The sequence below is a fragment of the Temnothorax longispinosus genome, unplaced genomic scaffold, assembly GCF_030848805.1.
Source record: "Temnothorax longispinosus isolate EJ_2023e unplaced genomic scaffold, Tlon_JGU_v1 HiC_scaffold_22, whole genome shotgun sequence".
Taxonomy (NCBI): Eukaryota; Metazoa; Arthropoda; class Insecta; order Hymenoptera; family Formicidae; genus Temnothorax; species Temnothorax longispinosus.
This window is the reverse complement of record NW_027270036.1, coordinates 301,382-320,329: the sequence shown is the minus strand read 5'-3', so window position 1 is coordinate 320,329 and position 18,948 is coordinate 301,382.

Below are 18,948 nucleotides of genomic sequence, written 5' to 3'. Positions count from 1 at the left end.
GGACTGTAAGTCAGGATTGGCCGAAATTGTAAGAGTTATACTTATAGTTTATTTATTTTATGTTGCTGTATGATTATAATAATTAATTGTCCGAGGACGGACTGTAAGTCAGGATTGGCCGAAATTGTAAGAGTTATACTTATATTTCTTAATCTACCGCTCGTATCGGCGCTACTCAGCGATACTCCGCGCGATCTGTGCGATATCTGTGTATGATAGCGAAAGTGAAAAAGGAACGAGCGTGACGAACGAGGCAGGAAAAACAGAAGCTAGCGAGCGAGAAAAGCCCCATTGTTAGAGCCTTTTATTGCTTTTTTCTCTTACAAATCGTTTTTTAAAAATAGAGATCAGCGTATATCAGCAACATTAAATAGAGCCAATAACTGTAGATCAGACGCAGTATAGTGGCACTGTGTATTTGCGTCGACTGTTCAAAGAAAAAAGCAATAAAAGGCTCTAACAATTATTAAAATCTTACATTCAAAATAACGCTTATAGCAGATAAACAAAAATCTTGTCTGTATTTGACATCACACTTGTGAAAATTAAGCGTGTAAAAAATCTGCAAAAGAAATGTAAACGTGCAAAAAAACTATTGTCAATAACATCACACGTACACACACAGAAGAAAATGTAAATAATTGATTTCTTTATTATTACAATAATTTGAATATTGAAATTAATTGTACCATATGCTTTCTCACACTTATATGTATGTGATTAATAATAAAACATGTTAATGACAAATAATAAATTACAAGAGCGTATTCTGGTTTGAAAGATCTTAAGGACGTTCTCCGAAAAATCGATTTTCTCTAGATTTTCTTGAAACTGTGAATATACATTAATTTATAGGTGTGCTTTATGTGTAGTATAAATTTTAGTACCTCTTGCGGTATTAAAAATCGAGATACTGAGCTTCAAAGTTTTAACTTTTAACACGAAATTCCTATTCCAAGGTATTGTGAAACAGACATTTTAATAAATTGTAAAAAAAGCTTTTTCTAAATGTTTTTGAAAGACTAGTATATGATGCTTTATATAAAAATAGAAATTAATAATATGCGATAAGTTTCAATACCCTTGCGGTACTCGTTTTTGAGAAATACTTGTAAAGTACGCGATTTGAAGTTAACTTCTTATTTTTTAGTTGTTATATGTAATATTTAGTAAATTAACTTTAGTAAAATAAATTTTTCTTTTTAAGCATGAATACAAGTTGAGTATGACTGGAGCCGGAGAAGGTCTTTAAAAATAGATATTTTTCAGGAATTTTTTATAGGGGAACGAAGAAAGCAAATAACGTTAAACTTTGCATGTTCTTTTAATCTTACTTTAAAAATCTATTTTTATTTTTTAAGTAAGAAAAATATTCTTCTTTTTTGTTACTTTTATGTTATATCTTGATCATTAAAAAACGTAAGTATAAGAAACGAAGTAAATGATTCTAGCTGTTCTAGGTATCAGAAACGTAAAAACCAAAAATTTTCTTATTCAAAATAAGTGATATGGCTATCGTCTGAACTAGAATAAACATTTTCTTTTAATAAAATACTAATAAAATTTTTAAAAAAGTTATAATTATTTTAATAAAAAAGCCGCTCAGAATGGAAATATTGATTTAGTTCTAGTTCAGACGATAGCCACACTTCTCCTGCAGAATAAGAAAATTTTAGCTTTTTGCGTTTCAGATACCTAAAACAGCTAGAATTATTTACATCGTCTGTCATTTATAGTGACCAGGATATAACAGAAAAAAGAGCATTTTTGTTACTTAAAAAATAAAAATAAATTTTTAAAATAAAGTGAAGAAAACATGCAAAGTTTAACGTTATTTACTTTCTTCGTTTCCTTATAAAACATTCATGAAAAATATATATTTTAAAGATCTTTTAAATTAGAATATCTCCGTTAATAATTCTTTACATTCTCTTTCTGGCTTCCTTTTCAATAGTTCTAGAGTTCTTGATAGTTTAAACAAATAGTTCTGGCCATTAAAGCAAAAAAACGCGTCAGTACAAACTGAGACACTATATAGGTTCACGCAGCGTCTCACTTTGTCCTACACAAGTTCCACTACTGTATCTCATCAGATTTTGCAAGATCTATAGTTCTATAACAGTTCTATAAAGAGTTCTGCCATATAAAAGCAAAAAAATTAATTATAAGGTACTAAAAAAAAATTACAATGCAACGAGTATACCGAGTTTAAACGCCAGTTGAAATCTCGAAGTTCCGGTTTATGTAAAATATTTTTTGAGTAGTTTTGAGCATATTGAAACATTTTCTAAAGAGTTCAGAGCGTTAGAATCTTTGTGTTATATTAAAAAAAATTAATATTAACCGAAAAGTAATCATGACAGAAGAAGATTAGACGTTGTGCGAAATCTCGGAGTTTTGGCTTATATAAAATATTTTTCGTATAGTTCTGAGCATACTAAAGCATTTTCTAAAGAGTTCCCGCCACTAGCTACGTTGTATATATATGTTTATTAACTTTAGCAAACACTAGCTACGTTGTATAATTTTTAAATTGTAACGATGCGCCCCTTACGCTAAGGCATCGTCCCCGGCCACCACCCGCCGGATGCCGCCCGACCGATCCTCCGTCGGGCGAGGACAGGGCGCGGTGCGCCTACAATTTTTATATCACACGTGCGTGGAAAGTGGCCCATTACGCGCGCGCCATCTGTGCGACAAATAGCCAATTCCATACACGAGTCAAAACAGTGCGGTAATGTAACATTACCGCACTGTTTCTTCGAAACTGTGCGGTAATGTAAACATTACCGCACTGTTTTGACTCGTGTATGGAATCGGCCATCCGTCGCACAGATGACGCGCGCACAATAATGGGCCACTTTCCACGCACTTTGTAATATAAAATAGGGTGTGTAACACGTGCGGGATGAGAATTGGACACGAGTGCGGAGTGGACGCACGAGCCGAAGGCGAGTATACGAAGATCATTTCACGTCGCCTGAGAAAGACGTTTCAAACTATTATTAACCGGCTATTGCGATAAATATTACGACGCCCTACACGGAATGAGAGAGGTTCCAGGTTCGAACCCTGGCTGAGGTAATATTTTTCGCAATAAATTTTCTTTACAGTATTTAGATAATTAAATCGAGTTGATTTAATTCCGGAAGGGAAGGGTTTTTAATTCTAACAATTACTGTGTTTTAAGTCTGACAAATAATCGGCGCGCAGTTTGTTTGGAAAAATTATATATATATATATATATATAAATGAGACCGTCGTGTGACCCAAAATAGTGGTCGAAGCGTCGTTGTGTTATGCTTAATTAAAACTTGCCAGTCAGGCCGTTTAACTATACCTAATTATTTCATCACTGGCGATCAACTTTTATTGGTTATTAATTTATTTAAAAATTATACAACATTGCCAATGCCCGGAACTCGTTAGAAATTGTTTTAGTATGCTTCGAACTGTACGAAAAATATTTTATATAAGCCAGAACTCCGAGATTTTCTACAGCGTCTCACCCATATACCCGTAAATGCGTCTTTCTTGGGCGATAAAAATTATTTAAAATATAAATAAATAATGCTTATCGTCAGAACTCTTTAGAAAACATTAGAACACGTTCAGAACTATACGAGAATTATAATAGAACTCACTGTTACCCATGTGTATTGTTTATTTAAGAAAATGTTTATATTTTTATCCAATTATCCTTCTGTTGTTGCTCGTAATTTGGCCGCTTGAACATGCATAGGTAAAATAAACTTAATAAGAGTGCAAGAAACATTATAAACTACCATTTTTTTCTCAATATAGTTAATAATATAATTATTGGTATGCATTTAAATATTAAATTTAAAATTTATTAGGCTAAAGTAAAGGTTTTTAATGTAAGACTTTTTTAGATAGAAAAGCATAGAACGGTGATTTCTATACATTACATTTACGAATTTTAGTTTTTATGTTTATAAATATTTATTTAATTAATTATATTTGAAATCTTTATATATATTTATTTAAATATATTGTTTAAAACGTACAAGCTCGCGCAGGAGCCTGAGCTCAAGATTTACAGAATAGGGAACGACACTTTTTTTGTTGTTACGTCGGTAAAGAGATTGTGTATTTCCATGGCTGTTATGTTATAATCAATGAATATATCGTAATAAATGTTATACAGAGAACACATAGCATAAATACAAAATAAGATAATGTTGAATTATCAATGCATAATCCTTTCTCATGTGTCACTACAAGAAGTTAATCTCTCATCATAAATGATTGTAAGAACTCAGATTTCCATTATTTGTATCTCGATCAGAGAAAACAGACAAGTGATTTCATTACTTAAATCTGTTTGAAGAAAGGATTATACAAGTTAAACATATTATTCAAAACACATTACATAAATATAGCAAGAATATACAAAGCATAAATAAGTTGAAGTACTGTGTCAACTAGCAATTCGTCGAAAATATTCGTTAGATGTATATATCTCTCTCTCACTTAACAAGTAAGCAAATAAACATATGGAAAGTAAAGCAATCTAGAAAATGTTTAGGTTTATATAAATATTATGTGAGATTCTGTAACTTCAATATAATGCACTTTCTTTCTATTAATTGATACAGTAACTTCCGCAGTAAATCGAGTTATCCAAAGATACTTCCAGTGAGTATGGTAAACAATTCGATAAGTGAAGAGCGAACTCAATTAAATGATAATTAACTTTTCGTATGTAATACGGTGTTTCGTAAACGTCAAGCCCGGTTTTCACACGCAATGATTAGTGGCGCCAACTGACTGGCATTCATTGGCGCCAGAACCGACTAGCAAACTCACAAGTATTTACACAATAATTGGCGTATAATATGAAAAATATTTAACATTTATTAAACACACAGTAAATGACAGCAAGCATATAACCTCAGAATTTGAGGTTATATGCTTTGGCCAATAGCCGCCAGTAAACGCCACATTACTAGCGCCAGTTTGTATCAAGTGTTTACACTTGCATTTTTACTGGCGTTAGTCGACTGGCGCGGCTTGGCGCCACCAATCATTGCATGTGAAAACCGGCCTTTAATAGCTGGCAAATAGCCACGGGTTGAATCGCAATATTCGTTAAGATAATACAGACTATGCGTGAATATCCGAATCACGTGTGCATCGATAATGCAAGATAATACAGACTATGCGTGAATATCCGAATCACGTGTGCATCGATAATGCAAGATAATACAGACTATGCGTGAATATCCGAATCACGTGTGCATCGATAATGCAAGTTCAATTACTACACATCGAGAATCAATGACTTTATTCGAAGATTGCAACCATTCAAAATGACTTTAAGTTCTACTGAGCTCAGATAGATAATTAATTCCGGAATATTTAGTTAGCTACGTATCCTTTACGCGAGGATACAATCCGTCGCCCCGTGTTTTATGCGAGGACGATATCCATCGCTCCGTGCTTTATGCGAGGACAATATCCATCGCTCCGTGCTTTATGCGAGGACGATATCCACCGCTCCGTGCTTTATGCGAGGACGATATCCACCGCTCCGTGCTTTATGCGAGGACAATATCCATCGCTCCGTGCTTTCTCGAACTTTGTAATCAGACGATCGCATTTTATGATGACCTTGCGTTCATCATAATCCGCTTGAGAGTTGCCGATCAATCTCGTATGTGATCTCTGATTTACACGAGTTCGATATTTTACCTGAATGCATCCGCCGGTGATAAATTGTAATGATGGTCATCGACCAAAACCGTAAGGACCTTCTCCAATGGATAAGATGGCCGCTTCGTTCCTTTTTAACGATGCCACGTCGCAATGTCCAAGATGGCCGCTTCGTTCCTTTTCAGCGAGGCCACGTCGCAATGGCTAAGTTCGTCCTTCCTTCAGTCGTATCGAGCGGGGTACTTTCAATCGTCGCTGAGCGGGGCTGCAATGCCTCATCTGATATTACGTAGACGTCCTCGTTCTTTCTGTCTCAGACTCAATAGTCTGGCGGATTTCAATCGCGTAGCAATTATACGAATATAATATACGAAGCCGATGTAAAGAACGCGACTGTACGCCTCGCTAGCCAGAAGACGATTGCTTGTTCGGCGGGCTTCACGCCCGTCCCGACACACTCACGCTTGCGCAGTATCGTCGGTCCGTGCCTTTTTCCGGCGCTGGGGCGCAACGTGGTCGTCGCAGCGCTCGCGAAACACATAACGTTAAAGATAACTAGGGAACTGTAACACTGACGCCATCTGTGAGCATTCTACCGAATTGCCACTTACATCAACAATGTTCACATACACAATCTCTTCACGATTCTTATTGCCCGTTTCTAACATATATATATATATACATATATATATATATCTTTTTTTAATTTATTTATTTGGTTATAAATATAAAAGTTAAAATTTGTAAATATACAAGCAAATGTGTGTAACGTATAGCGGGTATAGCGTATCGTCGATTTGTCAACTCGAGACTCGGCACTCGGCGAGACACGAGACGCGATACCCGAAATGCGTGACATCGTGGTATAGCCGGCCCGTGCAAAGCGGCAACGTCACAGCTCAAGAGAGACAGCAGATCGTATGTCTGCCCTTCTCTCCCCGCTCGAAGCTTGCCGAGTGCCTACTGCCTAGTGTACACAGACAAAGGAGGGGCTTGCGCGACCAGCATATCCCCTCCATCTGAGTAGTTCGGAGTTCGGACACGAACCATAGCATGGATACGAACCCATGTATCATTACCCGAACTCTCTCTGATCGTTAACCGAGCGTAACGCCGTAGTTGACGTCCACTTTCTCAGAGGGCAGATTAGGACAGACGTCCCCCGAAGCCGGATGGCCGCTCTCAGGTTTCTCTCTGCTACAACATACTTTGATATGTGCTTCCGTATATAAGTTTCTTATTGATCAAGCAAGGTTTATAGCGTATAATTATCATTAATCGTTGTGTTAATAAAAAAGCGAAAAAACGCTATATTACATTTATATGTTCTCTTATTGGCTATCGACTGAGTTACAGAGGAAATTGATTAACCAATGACATGCATCCACATGGGGAATTTTAGTGAGATTCTAGTTGTCTCTATGGGCTTCGACAGAACGTATAGCTTTTCTATTCATCGCTGCACGCTCATTGGATATCGCGCGTCGTGCACGATGTTATCGCGCACGCTGGGCCCGTATTCCGTTCCTGCCTACCGACAACTGTCGGTTCGATAAATGTCGTTGCGCAGGTTTTTCATATCGTGTAAAAGCTGCGCAACGACACCGACGATTGTCGGTAAGCGGATTTTAGCGGAACAGAATACGGCCCCAGCAGTGCGATTCTGTAACTCGTTATGCGTCGTTATGTGCTCATAACGACAGTTGCGCAGCTTTTTTCTTATATAGTATACCTGCGCAACTGTCGTTATAAACACATAACGACAGCATAACGAGTTACAGAATCGGGCCCCAGGTCTGCTCTATTGCTCACATGTCATATTTGGCCGGTAGTTAAAGGTTAAATTTGTTTATACAGGTTTAATTTTTACAAAATTAAATAAAAATATAATAAATAGTGTGATAAACAGTAATACACTGCCTAATACAAGTTTGTTTATTGAATCATTTCCTCGGAAATACCATGTGGTATCTGGTATCTCGTATGTGTGTATACATACAGGGTGTCATGGTGGAAAGCAGTGTTGCCAACTCGGATCGACATTATCCCACTAGAGGGCTTCGTGAAATTCCGCTAAAAACCGCTAAACTTCTCTGCGTTCTTTCCCGCCAGAAACCACTAATGGTGCATGCTTTTTCCACCAAAAACCACTAATAATGCATGCTTTTCCACCAAAAACCACTGCACGTATAATATGTTGGAACATTACTGAAATATAATATCTATCGGCATCTAATTTAAATCGCTTACATCTCAGTACAGAATCTCTTGCAGAAAAATGGTAATCTCAACTCAAACATAAATGCAAACAAACTCAAATAAACTTGAAATTACTTGTTTTATTATATAATTAGTCTCATTACATTTCTTATAAAATAAAGAAACTCAACATTATTTATGATCTCTGATCAAATAAACCAAAATAAAGTTTATGACAAACTCTGATAAAATAAACTGTTTCAAATACGTGCTATAATTATAACACATAACATCAATTCATGTATCTTAAAATTACGTAAAATAATAGCGAAGTTGACATAGAATCAGAATCGAAACGATACATTCGATGAATATAATTAGATTAAGTAAGCGGCAAATATCCCGAAAATGAGATTGTATGTACAAAGAAGATTCACGACTCGCGCTAATTTTCGACCATGTCTTATAAATAAAGTTTTAAAACTGATCACATTCATTGAAACAAAAATTGATATCATCATCATTCTTGTCAGTTACTTGCGAGCTTGACTCGGCTGCTTTTTTTGTGTAGGCTTCTTTGGAACCAATTTGACGTAAAACTTCTGGTGGCAGAACGTAATTGTAGCAGCATTTGCCGTTTCTTTTCAGTCCGAAACGAATCGTTAAAATTGCATTCGTCATTTTGATAGACATTTTATTCCGTACTTTATTTTTCACCAGATTTAATTGGCTAAATACCCGCTCAACTTGTGCGTTCGAATACGGCAGAATGAGCATCGATAGAGCAAAAGCGGCCAATTTAGCGAACGGATTATTTCCGGATGCGTCCCTGTATTTATTCACTTCATCCCAAAATTTAATGGTATCGGTTTTGTTTGTCCAGTCAATCAAATTGATTTTTGAGAGTTGCAGTTCGATAGCATCGATATCTTTTGAACCATTCATGTATTCGACTAATGATTGTATTGGTTCTTTAACTGCCTTCAATACATTATCCACTGACAGCAGTGATATCTTTTTAAGAATAGCTACGTTCTCGGGCAATCGTTGTTTGAGCTGCTTGAAAAGGTTCAGTAAAAATGATTTGCATCGTTCGCGGATCCCTTGCTCGTCACAAGCGTTGATCTTTCCGTCCTTCCTGAGCTGCTCAATTTTTTTCTCGAATGAATATCCTAAGTATGGCTTGGGATCAAGATAATCATCGATGGAACTCAACAAAGGATCTACTTTACACGATGGCAACACGAGTTTTTTTGAAATTTCTTGCACGACGATGTTGAGATCTTTCAGAAGCTTCAAGTGATCATTTTTTTCGCTTTGAAATGCCTTGTTCACAACTTGTATCTCAGATAAAATCGGCTTTAAAAACAACAAGTACAACAAGTTTGTTTCGTCGCAATACATCTTGTATAGAATTTCCGCAGTATAGCATTTCTCTGACAGTCTCGTCATATTGAAATGAGTTTTTAACTCGAGCCACTGATGCAACGTTCTATCTACAGCTGCTTCTATAGACAGCCATCTCGTGTCAGAAACCTGTAATATTTGCAAAGGGCGTTCACCACAGTTTATCGTCTCATAAAGCTGAGTGTATTTTATTTGACGCATAGAGGATTTTGAAAACCAATTATAGGTCTCGTGAATTAAAAACTCGAGATTTCGCGGAAGAGTATCAATCATGGCATGTGACACGGCGAGCTGCAACGAATGGCAAAGACACCTGATCAAAATCAGCGACGGAACTACGGCTTTCAGTTTTGCATAAACACCGTTATTTATTCCGACCATAACTGAAGCATTGTCAGTTCCAATAGCTAACAAATTTTGTAAATCCAATTTCATCTCCTCGAGTTTTTTTTAGAGCGTTGACGATACCTTCGGCATTACATGTTTCCAGCTTGGTCAGTGCTAGAAAACTCGAGATCGTTTTTCCCTGTTTATCACTGTAGTATATTATGACAATACCCAACAGTTTATTCACGGATACGTCGTTTGACTCATCTAATAGTAGACTGTATTTTCTGTTCCCAATATCGCTGAGCAACTCGTTGTTGAAGTAAGGGCCAAGTACATTTTTTATTATTTTACTACATTTTGTTTTATGAATCTTCATCCTTTTTATTGCCTGACTGTCCTTGAAATGAAGAATGCATATTTCACCTAAATGATCGCACGAAGCAATTGCGCTATGCACGCAGAGAAACAGTGCTATTGACCCTTCGGCAGCTGACGAGCTCGTCGTACATACCTGAACGATCCATTCTTTCAATTGTATGTCCGTTAGCCAAACTTTTCTGAATTTTTGAGTATACCGCTTGTTTTTTGGGTCTTTGCTCATCTTAAGAAAAGGAAGTAATACTCGAATCTGTGTACAAGAAATAGAGATAGTTACCCTGGTAACCAGTTTGCTAGTTCAGATGCGTCCCGAAGAAGTGCGCAAGAAAACAGTCCAAAATTGCGACAAAAGTGCATAATATCTGTGATTGAACGAGTACTTACTGTACTATTGCAGTAGTCTGCTGTAAGAAGCTACTTTTCGTGCAGTTTTACAGCAGAATTGCAAAGGAATGGTTACCAGGGTACTGTCACAGGTGAGTCAATACGCTGTACCTTGTTTTCCTCGATCAGGATTTCACGCGATTTCCGACCATATAAATCAATAAAAACAATGAAGCCGCATCAGCAAAGCAGCAAAATTTTAATCATAGCAAAAACAGAAAGGAATTAATTTCTGCTGTATGATTTAAACTGCTTATCAGCAAAATTTCTTTAATCAGTTCTGTTACATAACAATTTTCCCTTTATAGAGATCTACTTTACAAGTCCTGCAACTTATTACCTCAGAATTTCATTACGTTTACAATAAATCACGAAGAATTTTCTCCTTACCTTTTTTTCTCCACACGAGCTCGGGCCGTGCCACGCAAATCGATGGACGCTTTCAGGTTCAACGTGTCGCGAAAAACGGCGAAATGTAAGGAGAAAATTATCATATGCGACGAGATCGCATCCACGATGAAATTGCGCGATAAATGCAATTCGAAATGGCCAATCGGCAAACACTGTTCTCCCTCTCAAGTCTCACGTATCCACACACGTATCCGTAGCGAGTGGCGAGTGACGAGTAGCCTGCACTCTGCACTAGCCACTAGCCACACGTAGCGACCTAGCAACCATTCTCTACACCTGAACTGACTGCAGAGTGCAAACCATTCTCAGTAGCAGTCGAACGTGAATACGTGATTGGTTCTTACACTGTTATCATAAAATTATAAAATTTATCTAAAATATCAAACTACATTAAATACCAAAATTCCCGAAAAAAAATACCAAATTATCTTAAAATCACCAAAATTCCCGCTAAAAACACCAAATTACCTAAAATCACCAAATTTTCTACTAAAATCAAGCTCCGGTAAAACAATTTTTCTGACTAATAGCACAGAGTCATACGACCAATGGCGTGAGCATACGGTTTTTCCTTTTTTCTGGGAAAACGGTTGACCACCAAACGTTTTACTGATTATTCGTGACACCAAACGATTCCGCGTCGATTGAGCCGTATGAAAGTCAATTTGATTGATAAATAAGTTTATCCATCAAATTACCGAGCTAACGTCACGAAGTCGATCATACGACCAATGGCGTGAGAGTACGGTTTATCTATTTCTTAGGAAAACAATTGACCACCAAACGTTTTATGACGATATTCGTGACCACCAAACGATTCCGCGTCGATTGAGCCGTATGAAAGTCAATTTGATTGATAAATAATGTTTATCCATCAAATTACCGAGCTAACGTCACAGAGTCATACGACCAATGGCGTGAGAGTACGGTTTTATCTATTTCTTAGGAAAACGATTGACCACCAAACGTTTTAATGACAATATTCGTGACCACCAAACGATTCCGCGTCGATTGAGCCCTATCAAAGTCAATTTGGGTGACAAATACAATTTTTCTGACTAATAACACAGAGTCATACGACTAATGGCGTGAGCATACGGTTTTTCCTTTTTTCTGGGAAAACAGTTGACCACCAAACGTTTTACTGATTATATTCGTGACCACCAAACGATTCCGCGTCGATTGAGCCGTATGAAAGTCAATTTGATTGATAAATAATGTTTATTCATCAAATTACCGAGCTAACGTCACGGAGTCATGCGACCAATGGCGTGAGAGTACGGTTTTTTCTATTTCTTAGGAAAACCATCATTGACCACCATACGTTTTAATTACGATATTCGTGACCACCAAACGATTCCGCGTCGATTGAGCCGTATGAAAGTCAATTTGATTGATAAATAATGTTTATCCATCAAATTACCGAGCTAACGTCACGGAGTCATACGACCAATGGCGTGAGAGTACGGTTTTTTCTATTTCTTAGGAAAACCATTGACCACCAAACGTTTTAATGACGATATTCGTGACCACCAAACGATTCCACGTCGATTGAGCTCTATCAAAGTCAATTTGGGTGATAAATACAATTTTTCCGGCTAATGGCACAGTGGTGATATGTCCAGCATTATGCGCATACGATTTTTTTTATTTTCTGGGAAAACGGTTGACCACCAAACGTTTTACCGATGATATTCGCGACCACCAAACGATTCCGCGTCGAATGAGTTATAAAAAAGTTGAATTGGTTGAAAAATAAAAATTGTCCGGCTAACTTCACACCGGAAATTTCATTTTTATTTTACAGGAAAACGACTAACCACCAAACGATCGGACTAGACTACCAAAGACCACCAAACGACCACCAATCGATTCCAATTAATGAAAGTTCGATACGTTGAAGTTGTCCGAGGTAAAACCACCAAGTTGGCAACACTGGTGGAAAGAAAACAAGGTGTGCTCGTTAGAGGGGTCGAAATTGAGCATGTTCTGCGCAGACATGGCGACGGCCAAGCAAGCGCCATATTGAATATATATAGATATACTTTATGTATATACATCATAATATACATACGTCAGAAGTAAACGTGTTTCGGCTTAAGGGTCGACAGGAGTAACACTACCGACCTCTGTCGGGTTGCTTAGCTGCGAGTCCGTATTTTATTTATTATAAATTTTTTAAGAGCCAAAATGGAAAATCCGGCTCTGTACCAGCCAGCGGCTGATCTTACTGATTAAAACGAGCATAAGTTTAATGAGATTCGTTAATTAATTTGGCTAAAATTTGGGATAACCGTTCCTAAGCAGCTTTGCAGCTCTAAGCAAGCCTGAAAAAGCTGCTTAGAAAAGGTTATCCCAAATTTTAGCCAAATTAATTAACGAATCTCATTAAACTTATGCTCGTTTTAATCAGTAAGATCAGCCGCAAGCTAGTACAGAGCCAGATTTTCCATTTTGGCTCTTAAAAAATTTATAATAAACAAAATACGGACTCGCAGCTAAGCAACCCGACAGAGGTCGGTAGTGTTACTCCTGTTGACCCTTAATTTTTTTTTTTTTAAATGCCTATGTGTAGTGTAAGTGGATGCAAAAATAGAAGCGAGAATGCAAAAAAGAAAAATATTCAATTTTTTCTCTTATCCAAAGGATGAAGAAACTGCGTTAAAATGGATTAAAAAACGGTACGCTATTTTGAATCTATATAAATTATAATATTGAGGCATATATTTTTAATACTTTATTGAAATTAATTTTTGTAGTTCGCATATGCTCTGTCTACTTTACACCAAGCTGTTACAATTATTATACTTATTATTATATGTGTATTACATTTTTATTACCAAATAAACCTGTCTTATGTACCAATTAATTTTTAAGACTTTGTTTTTATTATTTAAATTTTTTAAACCTGTTTTTGGTTATTTTTGTATATAAGTTTTTGTTTTTAAATTTTTTAAAATTATTTTAAACTTTTTTCATCCTGTGCTTGAAAGTCTTGAAATAAAATCGCACCGTTCCAAGCCGATTTTATTAATTTTAACATTAAACAATTTTAAATACTCTTTTTTTCTTGCACTTCTTGGCGCTTTATTCAAGATATAATAGGCATTTGTATAGAAAACACATCAATTAAGTTTCAAGAGCGTATTTTTTTAAATATTTAAACAAACGTTGAAACGAGTTCTGCTTGAGAAAATTTGGACAGCTGCGTAATCATGGAATCGCTCAAGACAGGAAATGAAGATGTCCTATCGAGAAAATGGATCACCACCGGCGGCATCGAGAAACTCCTTGTCAACTTTAACATGGCTGGAGGAACATGGAGCGAGGAATACAACATCGAAGCCCTGCCCACGAAGAGCTGCCAATATTTTTTGTCGATATACATCTGCATTATAATTCTCTAGAGTAGTGACCTCGCAGCTATATCAACAATAGTAAACGACGAGTAATCTGTATAATTTTCTTAAATATTCCAAATTTATTCAGACTTACTTGTTATCCTCAAGCAACTTGATGCCGGACTGGGACACCACAAGGTCCACCAAAACCTTCCATCGTCGAACCGGTGAACCCATTGCGCTGTCTAAATCAGGAAATCGAAAAATGATAATTGATTCGTCAAAACACGTTTGCAGATGCCACGGACGCACTCACGTGATCTCTAAATATATTTCTCCCGGCGGTAAAAGTCCTCTATCAACTTAACTCAGTTTCAAGCAAGGATTCACCGTCGCACCGACTTTCAAACGGATTAGACAGACGTTTGTCTGATACAGCGATGTAGACTTCCACCGACTGCGACCTGCGATTTTCACGTATACTACTTTTCAATATCTATGTCAAACACTCGACGAAGCGATGTTGTGCAAGTTCGATTATAGATATGTTACGGGCAATTTGATTAATCCGGTCATTATGCATAATGGCCGGGCATTATGCATAATGCCCGCTTCTTTTGGGACATTTGAATAATAAAAGCAAAAATGTTCAAATTAATCAAACTGACCGGTCATTATGCATAATGCCCACAGACAAGTGGGAAATGTGATTAACATATTAAAATATCTTTCTAAAAAGAATGGCAGTCTGTCTATAATTTCAACTTTCTTACTTACAATGAGTTTATGCACTAAAATATTTTATATTTTGTGTTTAAACATAATTTATAACAGACAAATTAATAAATTATTTGGTAAATGTGCAGAATAGTGGCCTTCTCACCGATTTCGTTGAACTTAGGCTTAATCGACGCGTTTTTGCACAAAACGACCGAATCTGGCAGAAAAAAGTGTCGCTCTGCCCCGCGCGCGAAGCGAGATGTAGGTTAGTGACGCGCTTTAAACAGTTAAATATTTTTAAAGCGCGTCATCTAACCTATGTAGGTTAGTGACGCGCTTTAAACAGTTACATAGGTTAGATGACGCGCTTTAAAAATATTTAACTGGGTAAATCTGAAGAATAGTGGCCTGCTCCTCACCGATTTCGTTCAACTTGGGCTTAATCGACGCGTTTTTGCACGAAACGACCGAATCTGGCAGAAAAAAGTGTCGCTCTGCCCCGCGAAGCGAGATATTAACGGTTAAAGTTGACAGAAATCAAGTTATGATTCCTGTCATACCGACGAGATGCAGCGACTACGACCATGCCCTGCGGCCACACGCGCATGCTCAGTGGTCGCACGCGCATGTAAAACTGCGCCAATTTTAAATGAATCAATCGTGCAGAATAACCAAGCATCTCGATTCAAGCAGTTAAGTCTCACGCTGGGAGTTTCATTAGTTTAATTATGCGTGGGAAGCACACACACACACACACAACGGGGGGGGTGCGAGGGGGGGGCCTTCGGCCCTTCCCTCCCCCGCACCCACCCCGCCGGTAGGCTGCGTGGACCTCGCTTTACAACATAAACCCGAGTAGAAATTTATTCAGGCGTGCCTGTTGTCATGTACGGCCCTGATCAGATATGAATGAGGCATGCCTGACTACGGCATGCCAGATCAGGTCCTGACTGGTGCCATATCAAGCATGCCTGGTTATATATAACCAGGCAAGCCTGATAAGGCAATAGTCAGGACCTTATTGAGTATCCCTTAATACACAAATTTTCAAAGGTCATATCAAAATTAATTAATAATTATAATTAATCTGATATTATTAATATAATATCTATAATAAAACATTGAAGGCCTTTTTTATTTGACTAATATTATTATTGTAGGAAGTACAATTCGTCTTCTTTCATCATATAATATTAATATAATATTATATCATATAGCCAATTCAAAATTTTATTACTCTTTTTAAATTAAATTTGTTTCTTAAGATAATTTTTGAAAAATTATATATTTGCGCTGGTTATGATATGTAGACTATATATAACACGTACATTAAATTAAGAAGTAGTCTACCACGTAAGGCAGTTGGCTCACGATCCAGAGGTCCCGAGTTCGAATCCCACCAAGGTATTAGGTGTTTTTTTCAAATACAGAAAATATTTATAATCATAGACTGCATCTAAGAAACAAATTTAGTTAAAAAATAGTAATAAAATTTCAAAATAAACACATTTTTTTATGTCGGGTGAATATAAGGGTTTTCATTAATTCGCCTGACATGGTCCTTATTAGGTAAATGAAATCCGGTCCTGAACATGCAATGCGTTACACATCTTGTCAGGACCATGTCAGGTGACTTTACCAGGGCCAGATTATGTATTATGGCACACCTGATCTGGACCTGTTAAGACAGTAACTGAAATTTCTACTCGGGAAGTACAATGCTAAGTTGTAAAACGAAATTATAAAGTACATGCATGGGGGAGGGTGCAAGGGAGAAAAGCCTTTCTGTTCACGTGCGCTCACGCATGTAAGCCCCCTTGCACCCCTCCATGCATGTGCTTTATAATTTCGCTTTACAACTTAGCATGTACTTTATGTTGTAAAGCGAGGTCCACGCAGCCTACCGGCGGGGTGGGTGCGGGGGAGGGGGGGCCGAAGGCCCCCCCTCGCACCCCCCCGTTGTGTGTGTGCTTCCCACGCATAATTAAACTAATGAAACTCCCAGCGTGAGACCTAACTGCTTGAATCGAGATGCTTGGTTATTCTGCACGATGTAACTGTTTAATGATTTTCGTTAAAGCAGGGCACATACACACGTGTGTATGCCCTGCTTTATAGAAGTTGTGATTTTCGTTAAGGATGTTTGGGTTGTACAATACCAGCAAAAAGTGATTAAAATTTGAAAACTGCAGATTTCTTAGGTTTATATCGTTTGAAATATAAAATAAATAAATTTATATTACATAAGAAGTTCAACTATCGTAAAATAACATGATTTTTAACGTCTTCAAGAAAGGGAATATTTATAATTAATATTTTTCGTAATCAACGACAGAAACTTTTGGTCTTTTAAATGCCCTGAAATCAATTGCAAAAAACAAAAAAACGAATAATTTATAAGACGATTTTCGGTTACTATAGGTATCGAATAATTTAAATATATATTTAATATAAACGTAATAAGTTATATATATTTAATTAATAATTTTAAAACAAAATGTAAACCTAAAATATACCATTTAATGCCAGCTTTAAATATGACAACATTGCATTATTTTCTACGTTGGCATTACTGCCTGTCACCTTTCAAACGCGGAATCAAAATGCCGAAAAATGTTGAATATCGTAAAAAATTTCGATAAAATTTCGATATTGACTCGAAGTGTTTTACACTTTCAATACATCGATCTGTACTGCCTCACTGCGATGTTGCCAAGTCTCATAGACTAAAATGGGTTATGCAGCGTACTGACCACATTTTGCTACAGTTTTAGGTAAATAACTTTTAAACGAGTAAGTGGATCCAAATGAACTTTTGTACGAATATTTATCATAGTTTCATTAGCATATGTACAAAATTTGATTTAATTTGTAATGCTACTTCCTCATCAAATTATAAGAATAAGAAGAAATTTCATACGTCAACAAACTTTTGATTAAAATATCTCAGAAACTAAAGCCGTAATAAAAAATCTAACGACATTTTTTAAATATAATGTCGATACAAGCTTTCGATTGCGACTAGTCCGAATAAGATTGGTGAAGCCAATCCCAAGATATGATAAAAATTAATGCAAACAAAAAAATTAAATAACTTTTAAACCAGTAAGAGAATTGTGCTGAAATTTTACACAGATACTTAGACGTAATAATAGAACAATCTATTAAATTTTTAGACGTGTGTATGCTGGTGTATGCCCTGCTTTATAGAAGTTGTGATTTTCGTTAAAGCAGGGCATACACACGTGTGTGTGCCCTGCTTTAACGAAAATCATTAATATGAACTTTTCATATACCAACTATTCTCTGCTTTAACAATTTTATTTCTGTTTCGTTAACTTCAACACTTAATATCTGTAACATAAATAATTTGTTAAAGCAGAGAATAGTTGATATATGAAAAGTAAATATTTATGTGTACTTTTCATATACCAACTATTCTCTGCTTTAACAAATTATTTATGTTTCGTTAACTTAAACGCTTAATATTTGTAACAGAAATAATTTGTTAAAGCAGAGAATAGTTGGTATATAAAAAATACACATAAATATTTACTTTTCATATATCAACTATTCTCTGTTTTAACAAATTATTTAGTTTTAACAAATATTTAAGTCCGCTATCGCTATCGCCTATTGTGCAAGGGGCTTAAGGCTCCTGGTCCCTGAGCCGAGAACTCTGCGTTGACGGTAGCGCCGTACCGTCGCGGCAGAAATAAGAACTCTCTCCTCTCACTCTCTCCAATGGAGAATTCTGTCTTGTGACATGTTGACAACCTTATTTTAAGTTGCGGTATATTTCTTTATTATTCGCTCTGTACTTGTGCTCTAACGTTTAACGTATTCGTGAAACTCGTAAAATTGACCGTATGGTAAGATTTGCAAGAAATATATATGCGGAAGGAACATTCACCACTCCTTTCGATAGTCGTCAAACGGCTTGTTTTCCGTATGTTTAGGCTTTGTTTTATGGCTGTTTGTTTATTGTCGAGGGAAAAGGATAGTATCCGGTCAATTTTTGAAGTGTGCTGAAACGATCTGTCGTGATTTTTTATTGAAATGTCTTTTTATTTCGGAAAATACCGCAACTTAAAATTAGGTG